This window comes from Chinchilla lanigera, unplaced genomic scaffold (assembly GCF_000276665.1).
Source record: "Chinchilla lanigera isolate Chin_1 unplaced genomic scaffold, ChiLan1.0 scaffold00125, whole genome shotgun sequence".
Lineage (NCBI taxonomy): Eukaryota > Metazoa > Chordata > Mammalia > Rodentia > Chinchillidae > Chinchilla > Chinchilla lanigera.
In genome coordinates, this window is record NW_004955526.1 from 2,980,094 (window position 1) to 2,990,743 (window position 10,650).

The following is a 10,650-nucleotide window of genomic DNA, read 5'->3' on the forward strand; positions in this document are numbered from 1 at the left end:
TTTAAAAATACAGAATTCCAAAGCCAGGTGTGGGGGTACACACCTTTAATTGCAGCACTCTGGGAGGCTGAGACAGAGGATCAAAATTTCCAGCCCAGTCTGGGCATTTTAGTGAGAATTTGACTCAATAAAAGGGCTGGGGATGTAGATTAGGGGGAGGTCCCTGGGTTCAGTCCCCAGTGCCTAAGTAAGTCAGCAAATAAATAAATACAGGTGTAATTCCAAAGTAGCGTGAGACTGTCATTTGTGACATTTTTCAAAGAACAGCGGTCAGGTCAGGGACCAGTGTCAATGGGAACTTCTCCAGATGTTTTGGATGGTGTCAGCTAAAGACATTTCCTCATTCCTGTTTACCAACTAAAACTTACCTACTCTTCAGAGTAGCCTTGCATATTTCTGAGGACCATGAGCACATGAGTATAGATGGAACTCTTTGCACCTATTCCTCTCACAGGGAAATAGTTTTGATTATACAGATAAAAATCAGGCTATATTTACAGGAAGACATTCATTCAGTCAGAGTGAAACTTGTTTTCAGAGTGAAAAAGAATTCAGTCTCAAGTCAGTATATTTTTCAATATCCATGTATGTGACAATACCAACATTTCAACTAGGATAGTATTTTTTATCCGTATGTTTGACATCCTCTCTGTCTCTCTGTCTCTGTCTCTTTCTTTCTCCTCTCTGTCTCAGCATAGTGTAAATCGAACCCAGGGCCTTTGCACTGAGCTGTGAAGTCCCTGGACTTTTATTTTATTATTTTTTATTTTGGGAGAGCCCATAAGTTCCCTGAGCTGGGCTTAAACTTTCCATCTTCCTGCCTCAGGTTCTCAGAGTGCTTAAATTACATGCATGTGCCACCAACACAACTCTTTAAAATTATGTATTTATTTATCTTTGAGACAAGCTCTCTTTCCATAGCCGAGGCTGGCTTCAAGCTCCTATCCTCTTGTCTGTGCTTGCTGTGTGCTGGATTACAGATGCATACCCTCACGCCCAGTCTGACACCTCGCAGACAGAGCCGAGCGTGGTTGCAGAAGCGCCGGCTGGCCCTGAGGATGCTAGGCTCCAGGTCCCGGACCGTGCTTGTTCCTCTGAGTGCTTTCGGACTGGCCACACGTGAGCTCCTTCTGCTCCATCTGTAAAATGAGAGTCGTGCGTGGATGATATCTGAGAGCTCTGCGGGTCTGAAAACGTCCGATCCTGTGGGTTATGAGACTTAGCTGAAGCTTCTTTAGTTGTTTGGCTATCCATGGATTGTGTATTCACATGCATTCCATCTTGATCACATGCTATGAGCTCATTTAGTGAACTTTTATAGTAATACTTAAGCATTTATATATTGCTTTTCATCTTCAAAGCACTTAACATACTTATGAATCCTTCCAGTAACGCTTTGAGGTAGCTGCAAGTCTGTGCTATTCACAGGCGACCAAGGGAGGGGGAGGGACAGAGAAAGACTCTGAGTGACTTAGCTGTGGTTAAGGACAAAGGATACACTGGGGCTCACAATTACAATACGATTTTCACAGCAGACAGTGTGTGGAAGGACCAGCATTCAGCCGGAGTCTCTGAGCATATGAGAACTTGGCTCAAGCGCCCTTGACCTGAACGTCCCTAGGGTTCGCGTTGGCCATTGCCCCAACTCTGCGGCAGTGATTCCCCGCACCCCTGTGGGAGAAGGCACATCCACATCGCCTGCTTCCTTGCAGGGCGGAAGCCATGTCTGTGCCACCCTTTGCGGGTGGTAATGCAGGTCCCTTCTTGTTTCAGGCATGCCTAGCCAGAGCCAGAAGATAGGGCACCTGTTGTAGGAAAGCCAGGATTTCATTTGCAACAAGACAGCACCCACGAAGCACATGGTCTTGGCCGCTGTTTGCAGTCCGAAGTGTTCCTGTCCCTTACCAGAGAGGGAGGCCTTACAGAAGAATGCCGGCCATGTGTGGGACTTGGTAACTTTGCTGGTCCGTGAAAACTGAACTCTGAATAGGGCCTAGAATTAGAGTTCAAATAAGGAAGTGGTTTCTTCCAGTTTAAAGTTTAGTTGAGAACTCATGGCATGACGCTGAAAGAAGAGTGGGATGATGGAGAGGCTGTGGCCTGGGCAGGGCAGGGCACAGGGAGGGAAGGAGCCGAGCTCTCAGGGCTGGGGGAAACTGGGGGAGAGTTTCCCATCTCAGCCTGCTCTGGGTCTGCAGGGTCAGGAGGATTAGCACGGGGAGATGGTGCCCATAGCGCCTCCATGAATGATCCTCTTTTTCTAAATTAGGTCACTGTCATCAGAGTGCTACACATTTTACTTTTAAAATTAGCTCAGATTAGACTTCTTTTTGCTATCTGCTTTAATCAGAGGATTTATTTCTCTGTAATTCCTAACTCAGTGTAGCGCAGTTTTAGAAGTATCCCATGGAATCATAGAAAATTGTGAATGTCTCTTAAGCTGTACAGTATTTATGTATAACATTCTACTTTCTGATCAAACAAAAAGAGATGGCCTAAAGCTGGCTTATCACTATTTAATGACTGGTTGGAAGATCCATCTGTGCCCGACTGTTGTCAAGCTATGCGATCTTCTTCAGGTATGGATTGTAGACTTGTTATAACTGTCTTGGTCACCCTGTTGTAAAAACATGTATTTGCCCCAAGAAATATTTTAAATTTTTTTTTTTTTTTTTTTTTTTGGACAGGGTCTTGCTGTGTAGTTCAGGCTGGCCTCAAACTTGCAGTGATCCTCCTGCCTCAGCCTCCCAAGTGCTGGGATTACAGCTGTGTGGCACCATGCCTGGCTTTTTAATGTTTTTCATGTCTGTGGGCTTATGAAATACTATTTTGCAAAAGCACTAAAATTTGCCATCAAAGGGAAATCTGTGATAGAAGAGGTGGGTGCCTCCTGTTTCTGACTGAGCTGCTGTCCCTTGCACACCTTTCCATAAGGTCTCCGAACCCTGCGTGCTGCTCATGCTTGTTGTCAGGACTGAGGATTAGAGTCAGGGCTTCCCACTGAGCTACATCCCGGGCACTTTTTAAACTTTGAGACAGCAAGATTTTGCTAAATACTATGTTGTACAGGCTGAGCTCAAACTGGCAATCCTCCTGCCTCAGCTTCCTACCAAGAATGTAGTACTCCTCTTAGAAGCTTCTGAAATCTTGTGTTTTCAGGAGGATTGGAAGTTCGAGTGAAGCCTAGGCAATTTAACGACACCCTGTCTCAAAATAAAAAAGGGCCAGAGATATACATCCATGCAAAAGCCCTAGGTTCAATCCCTGGCCCAGGAAAGAAAGAAAAAAGAATAAATCATTTAAAAAATTGGATGACTCTAGATAATCTGAGGGCTTAAGATATCCAAGATCAGTAAGAATATTCTTTTTTTTTTTTTTTTTTTTTTTTTTAATATAGGCGTTGGTAGAGCCAGAGATGCTGTTTTGTCTTCATTAGTGGCTGGAAATCTTCCGAACGCCTCTCTTCCTTACATAGTCTTGAAGGAATGCTTGCAAGTTTTTACTTTGCAGTTCTTATTTTTCATGACATTGCAGCTGTCCAGGTGGAAGTAATTTCTCTGTGGTCCATAAATTTGGTTCCTGACAACTTACTATATTCTGCTTTGTATCATGATTAACTGTCCCCCTATCTTACTTGCTATGTTAAGTTTAAACTCTTTTGGGCAAGAACTGCATTCTATTAATCTTTCTATGTGTCTTTGTGCCTATAACTCTGACTTGCAGGGCGACCTGTTTGTTTACCCCGTTTGTCAGTATATTCAGTCACCATTGCAGGCTACCCCTCACTTCTGCCTTAACCAATTAGTTCCTACTATGAGGTATCTGGGTAGTGATCCTAACTGGAAGGCATCAATCTTTACCCAAGTGTTCAAAATATTTTATACAATGGGTCCATAATGATTTCTAAAGAAGCATAGCACTATCCTCATCCTATCTGACCAAATGTGAAACAAGACATTTGAAGATAGATTATCTAACCACTAAGTCTTTTGCTATAAAAAAAATGCAAAATGTCATTATTTCTTCAGAGACTATGGGAAATGTATCATAATACCAAGATATAAATTTCTCTGTTCCAAAGTTCTTCTCATACATTTAAGAGGATGCTAGAAAGTACATCCAGGACCCACATGTTTCCAATGTCTTTGTGCAATCTTCACTGGGATTTTGCTGAGCATTGCTGTGAGATGCAGTGTTGATGTAACTCACACCGTCTCTCCAGAGTAAACTTTAAAAAGGAAAAGAAAAGAATATTTCTACTGGGATTAATGTTAAGCAGACGTTGAAAAACTAAACTAACCTGCTTTCCTAATTCAGCCCAGTACCACTGACCATGCACTGTGGCGGTGCATGCCTGTGATCTCCCTGTTTGGAAGGTTGACACTTGAGGATAGAAAGTTTGAGGCCAGACTGGGCTACTGGGCTACTGGCCTAACAAGGCCTTATATCAAAATAAAAAGGGCTGAGCAGGTAGCTTAGGGGCAAAGCACTTGCCTAGCATGCACAGAGCCCTGATTTCAGTCCCCAGAATTACAAACTAAATAAATAATTAAATAAATAAATAAAAATATTGAAATGGTAGTATCATCCCATGCTTCAAAAATTAAAAAGGATAAAAAGTATTCAGAAATAATTTCCCTATTCCTGACCCCCCCCATCTTTCTCTTTTTTCTTTTTGCTGTACTTGGGATTACACCTAGTTCCTTTGCACTGAGCTACACCCCAGCCCTATTTATTTATTTTATTTATATTTGTTATGGTATATCTAGAGGTCCCTAAAAGCCTCACACACATAACATGGGGCTTTTGAGAGGTGATTAGATCATGGGTGTGTGATGCTGGGTTAAGGTATGTGATAGCAGGATTAGCAGTGTGTGATAACTAAATTGGTTTAGCACAGTTCTCAGTGTGGATAATGGAAGCCCCACCACGGGTGTGGATGGCACCACCCAAAAGGCTTGTAATCTGCGTAGGCTAAAAGAGAAAGGGAGGCTTGCTGATGCTTGCTGCTCACTGCCTCCTGCCTGCTCTGCCATGGACTGTTTCTTCTCTGTGATGCCGCTCTGCTATGCAGCCCTGCCTCAAAGCCAAGTGACTGTAGATTGAAACCTCTACAAACTGTGAGGCAAAAAACCCCCTTTCCTCCTTTAACTTGTGGGTATCAGATATTTTGTCCCAGCAACTAAATGTAACTAAGACATCCTAGATTAAAAATAATATTTCAATGTAATTTTATTTTGTACTTCTGTTATTATGACTGAGGCCAATCTCTATTTATATACCCAAGAATCATTTATATTTCTACTCTGTCCATTTTATGTTGTTGTTACTTATAGTATTGATTTTTATGAGCTTGCTATATACTAGGAAGAGGAACTTTATAATTTATAAGGGTTTTTTTTTTACTAGCTTGTCATTTGTTTGTGCTTCAAAAATGTCTCAAGTATTAAACTTATCAATTTTTTTGTAGTTTATAAATTTTGAGTTAGATTCTGTACTCAGAGGTTATAATGTATTATGATTCTTCTAATGCTTCCTTTTAAACATTCTATGATTTTATTTTTTGTATTTAAATCTTTGATCACTTTGGGATTTATCTTGGTGTGTGGTAACATTTATAGATTAATAAATTATCTTTAAACTAGATGAAGGTTTCCTATAGTTTGGAGAAAACATTTATCTATTAATTAAGTGGCTGTGTACTATGAATATTCAACCCAAATTTTTCACTTATATTATTTGTGTATCTTCCAAATTCCCAAATTACAAATTCCAACTTTGAGTTAATAAAGATGGGTAACTCCCTATCAGACAAAATAATTAATCATTGTGAGGATAATTCAGCACATACTGAGCGCTGGCAAGGGCCACAGTACTAGATATGATAGGGCTCAACATTAAGCTTTTTTAAAATTTTCACTCTTTTTATTGCTTGTACCAATTAATGGGTTTTACTTTGGCAGAGTCAGGCCTATACATAGCACACTTTGATCCTTTCACCTGTCACCTTTCGGCTTCTGTTTTTTTTTTTTTTTTTGTTTTTCTCCGGTACCGGGAACTGAACTCATGACCTTGCACTTGCCAGGCAGGCGCTTTGCCGCTGAGCTAAATCCCCAGCCCCTCGCCTGTCACCTTTCTTGCCTCACCCTCAAATTTCAGAATTTCAGTGTGTGTGTGTTGGTACTGGAGACTGAACCCAGGGCTTTTCACATGCTAGGCAAGTACGATACAAAGAGCTACAGCCCTGGTCTACTTTAAATTCTATTTTGAGACAGGGTCTTTCTGAGTTGCTCAGGCTGGCCTTAAGCTCACAATCCTCCCTTCTCAACCTTGTGACTAGCTGGGATTATAGGCATGTGCCACCATGCCTAGACTCCTCAAAACTATATTAGTTTGCTATAATGGAAAGACCTAGAACTGCCTAAGAGTGAATACAGAGCAAAGATTCAGTTGGATATAGAAAAATCTATGCCTTGTGGTACAAATGTGGCATAGAGGTTAAAGGAAATCATAACCGGATAGAGGTTCTAATTTTGAGTAATGGGAGTAAAGATTCAATTTTGAAATTAAATTTGGAAGAAAATGGCTAAAGGAGGAAGGGAAGCATGGATGAAGTGTTTTAGGAGTAAAAAGTGAGTTCCTGAAGCCCTGAACAGATTTTTTCCTGGACAGGATACAAAACAGGTGTGGGATGTTGACAGCATTTGCCATCACATTAAAAGGGCTACTTAAGGAGACCAAGGATGAAGGAGTCCACATGAGCCCAAGATAAGAACCCTGTGGAGCTGTCGCTAGAATCCTCCATCTCACCCAAGATAACAGGCACTCGAAAGAGGCCAGGCGATGAAAAGGAGCGACCCTCACATAATCTCCAGCTCCATCCACCGGAGCACACTGGGAAGAGCCACTCTTGGTGAGCATGGCCACGGGATCGCTATCCCAGGCTGGCCTTGAAACTGCTAAGCAGTTAAAGCTGGCCGGGAGCTTTCAGTCCTCCTGTCTCAGCTTTCTTCAGTGTTGGGGTTACAGGTGTGGGCCTCTGCAGCCTGTGCTTCTTGCTTTGACAGTCAGCTACCCAAAAGTGCAAACGTGTCTTGTGTCTTGAGTTTATCAGGGTTTGTCTCATAATGAAAACTATTGAAAATCTCAGTTCTTAACAATGATGAAGTGTTTTTCACTTTCTTGGCATGTGAGAAGCTGAGTCAGATGCATGTCTGCTCCAAGTGTCCTCTGCATTCCATGTTGAAAGAGCCTCCCCTCCAGGACAGTGTTCCTGGTTTAGATGGATTAGATCAAGACTACCCTGCCCCCACCTGCCTTCATGTGCTCAGAGGCTGGGCTTTTGGGATCATGGGGTGCTATACTCATCAATGGATTCTTCTAATGAGTTCAGAGGTGAGTGTGTCATTAGGAGGGGGCCTGGCTGGGTGTGGGTCAGTGGGAAGGCGACCTGGAAGGGTGTGTCTATCTCCCCGGCTCCTTCCTTCACTCTCTGCTGTTCCTCGGCCAGGCTCTGACACCAGCTGCTTCTGCACTGGAGCCCAATGCCCATGGGATGCAATGGTGAACCCAAACCAACCTCTTCTCCTTTCGATTGCTGGTGCCAGGAACTGTGTCCAGGCAGTGAGGAGAGTGATGGAGATATTCCTGTAAATGCTCATGGCCACGCAAGGCAGGCGCCTAAGCTAGTGTCAGTGGGAAGAGGCACATCCTCCCCTGAAAGACGCAGTATTTGTTATGGGCAATGGGTGGAGTCACCTAATTCCCTTTCACAGGAAAGGGGAGGGGATATCTGAAAATAGTGATGCAGTCTACTCCAGATTCTGATCATAATTTTACCACCGCTTTCTACATTGCAACACAAAACTCTCTGTGACCTTCAGCTATTATATGGGTCTCAGATGATCTCCATCATCCTTTCTGTTCAGGAAGTTCTATGATTCTGGGAATCACTTATCTTGATTTGTTGTCAGAATGTGGTTAAGAGGAAACCCTGGAGTTCTGGATGGCAAGTGCAGTAGCTAACAGCAAGGTCCACTCTCTGTCTCTGTTCCTGAGTGCCTGAGAGAGGATGGTTGGCAACTATAGCTGACTGGAGTTAACCGGATTATCTCCTCTGGCATAGATGGTGAGTGACGCAGAGGACTAGAACCCAACACACATGGTCTCATCCATGTAGACACCACTTTCCCAGGTTTATTTGGCAACACGATACTTTTAATATTATAAGACATTGAACACACAGCAATTAGACCTCGTGAGAAAGCAGATAGGGTTAGATGAACTTATATCATAAAGGGCGTTATGAGAACATTAATTGCAATTAGAAACTAGCAAAATTTGACATATGCAAATGCAAAATCACAGGGGGTAACATTAAGAGTATGAAAATTATCAGACACCTGAGACCAGTAACCACACTATAAGATAAAGTACAGCACTACTATGTTTTGCAACTGAAGTTCTTGCTTTAAATAGTCTACATTATACCTTCTCTCCCCATGCCTATCTATTTATTTTGCGATATGGAACTGAACCCAGGACCTTCACAATGAGTTGCATCCCAGCCCTTTTTTAACATTTGATTTTGAAACAGGTCTTGCTATGCCACTAGTTCAATCCTAGACTAGACTTGAACTTTCGATCCTCCAGCCGCAGCCTCCAGAGTGCTGGGATTACAGGTGTACCCCACTGTCCTTGGCTTGCTCACAGCCTTTTGAAAGGAATGTTATCACAAAAAGTAAAAATGGTTACACCTATGTGTTTGGGTTTTTTCTCACATATCTTTTAAGGTAGCTTTAGCGGAAATATTACAAATGCCAAAGTGGTGTTTTGTTCTGTGGAATGGTCATTAAAACCTCACAGAATATGACTGGAAGTTTTAGTTTCAGTAATCAGCCAGTAATTGCTTAATTACAATGAACAGCTGTTTTCTGAAAGCCTTCGCCTGGTGAGTTTTGAATCTTGTGTGCACAGTTCTGTTTACCGGCTTGGAAGCCGACTAGGGCCGTGGGCCTTCTGCATTTTTCCCTGCTTGTCTCTGGCACTTCCCACTGCACACACGTGTTCACATCGATCTGCTTCCCAGTTTGGACTCGGCTTGTTGGGGGCACCACGATTCGTCTCACATAGCTTTTGTGTGACAGGTGTTGATGTAAACTGAACTGAACTCCATCTACCTTGATGGGCACAGTGGCACACACCTATGATCCCATCACCCAAGAAGCTGAGACAGGAAGAAGGAGAGAGTTCCAGGCAGCCTGGGCTACATAGTGAGACCTTATCTCAAAATCACAAAAATAAAAATAAAAAAAACCAGAAGAAGGACAAGTGTACAATTTGGTGGATTTTAGTATGTTTGATACTTGTGCAAGCATCCCCATTATTTCATTCAAAGCACTTTCATCACCCGTTTCTCCTATGCCCCCATCCCCCACCCTGGCCACTGCCTGCCTGCTGCGCACCTCTCCGGAAGGGCAACGTTCTGGAAATGCCTTCGTGAACTCTCTCCGCGCACGCGCACATGCGCGCACACGTGCACACACAAACACATACGTGTGCAACTTCTGTAAAAAGGAAGATGTAGTTTTCAGGCACCTGGGAGAGTGTTCAGTATGCTGTCCTGACACTGGAAGATACTTGCTGTATTAAATGAGGAAAGCAAAATACACTCTATACAGTATAAGAAAAAATGAGCAAGCATATGAATAAAAATAATATAATTTGTACGATTCAGGCCAGTGATATTCTTCTTTTCAAATCATTTATTATCATCAAAGTTCTCTAATGTGCCGAGACTATATACTTCATACAATATACTTGATAGTTTATATGATGAACTTTCTGGTTTATAAAGTTTAAATATAAGTATTCTTTAAAATACAATCATTCCTCCTCCAGCTATGCGTAAGAGAAGCGAAGAGCCATAGTAATTATGTATATAACTTAGTCTGGGGATTTCACATTGAAGGGAGAAAAAAATCATCCAAGCAGGATTTTTTGTGTTGCTTTGTCCTTCCCCTTTGTGGGACTGACACCGTTATAGTCTTTATCATATTTATTCTTGTGTACATGGAGATCACATAAAGTCCTTGATTTATCCTGCTGGGTTTGGGATGCTGACTCTTCAAAACAGTTTAAAAACATCTCCGTGCTTGGAGAAATCTATGACATATGGCTCATAGTTCGTTTCCCAGCTGTTTTCTGTTAACCTTGACTCTAGGAATTTTTTTCCCAAATAATTTATATATCTGGGCAGGATGCAGACCAGCAGGGAGTTGTACTTTGGATGTGAGGATGTTCAGGCCAGAGCTTGAAAAGACAGCAGGATTCCTCCCTTTCACGAGAGATGAGCGACTCTTCATAATTTTCATTTCTCTCTCTCCCTGGTTTCTCTTCTCTCTTTCCTCTTTTTACCTTTGTCAGTATGCTTTCTTCCCTCCCCTTGGAATGCCTTGTGTTTCTGGAAGAATCCTAACAGTTTATGGGCAAAAGCAGCAACCTTCTAAAGTTGCAGGATTATAGAAGCAATTAATTAAAAACAGCAGGCTCTTACCTGATGCTCAGGATGACTTTTAATTATGCTAAATGCCCTACTTTTTCTAATGAGGGTGCTCAGTAAACCCTGCACATGGTTTTCCCATACTTCCC

At 42.3% G+C, this 10,650-nt stretch overlaps 1 long non-coding RNA gene across 1 annotated transcript; it reads left to right on the forward strand.

Moving 5' to 3' along the window:
• The first annotated feature begins 2,777 nt into the window (after window positions 1-2,777).
• On the forward strand, window positions 2,778-7,389 carry LOC106147190. The gene is made up of 3 exons (XR_001231962.1): window positions 2,778-2,879; window positions 6,673-6,913; window positions 7,198-7,389. It is a non-coding gene; the product is annotated as an uncharacterized LOC106147190 (long non-coding RNA).
• The last annotated feature ends 3,261 nt before the right edge of the window (window positions 7,390-10,650 follow it).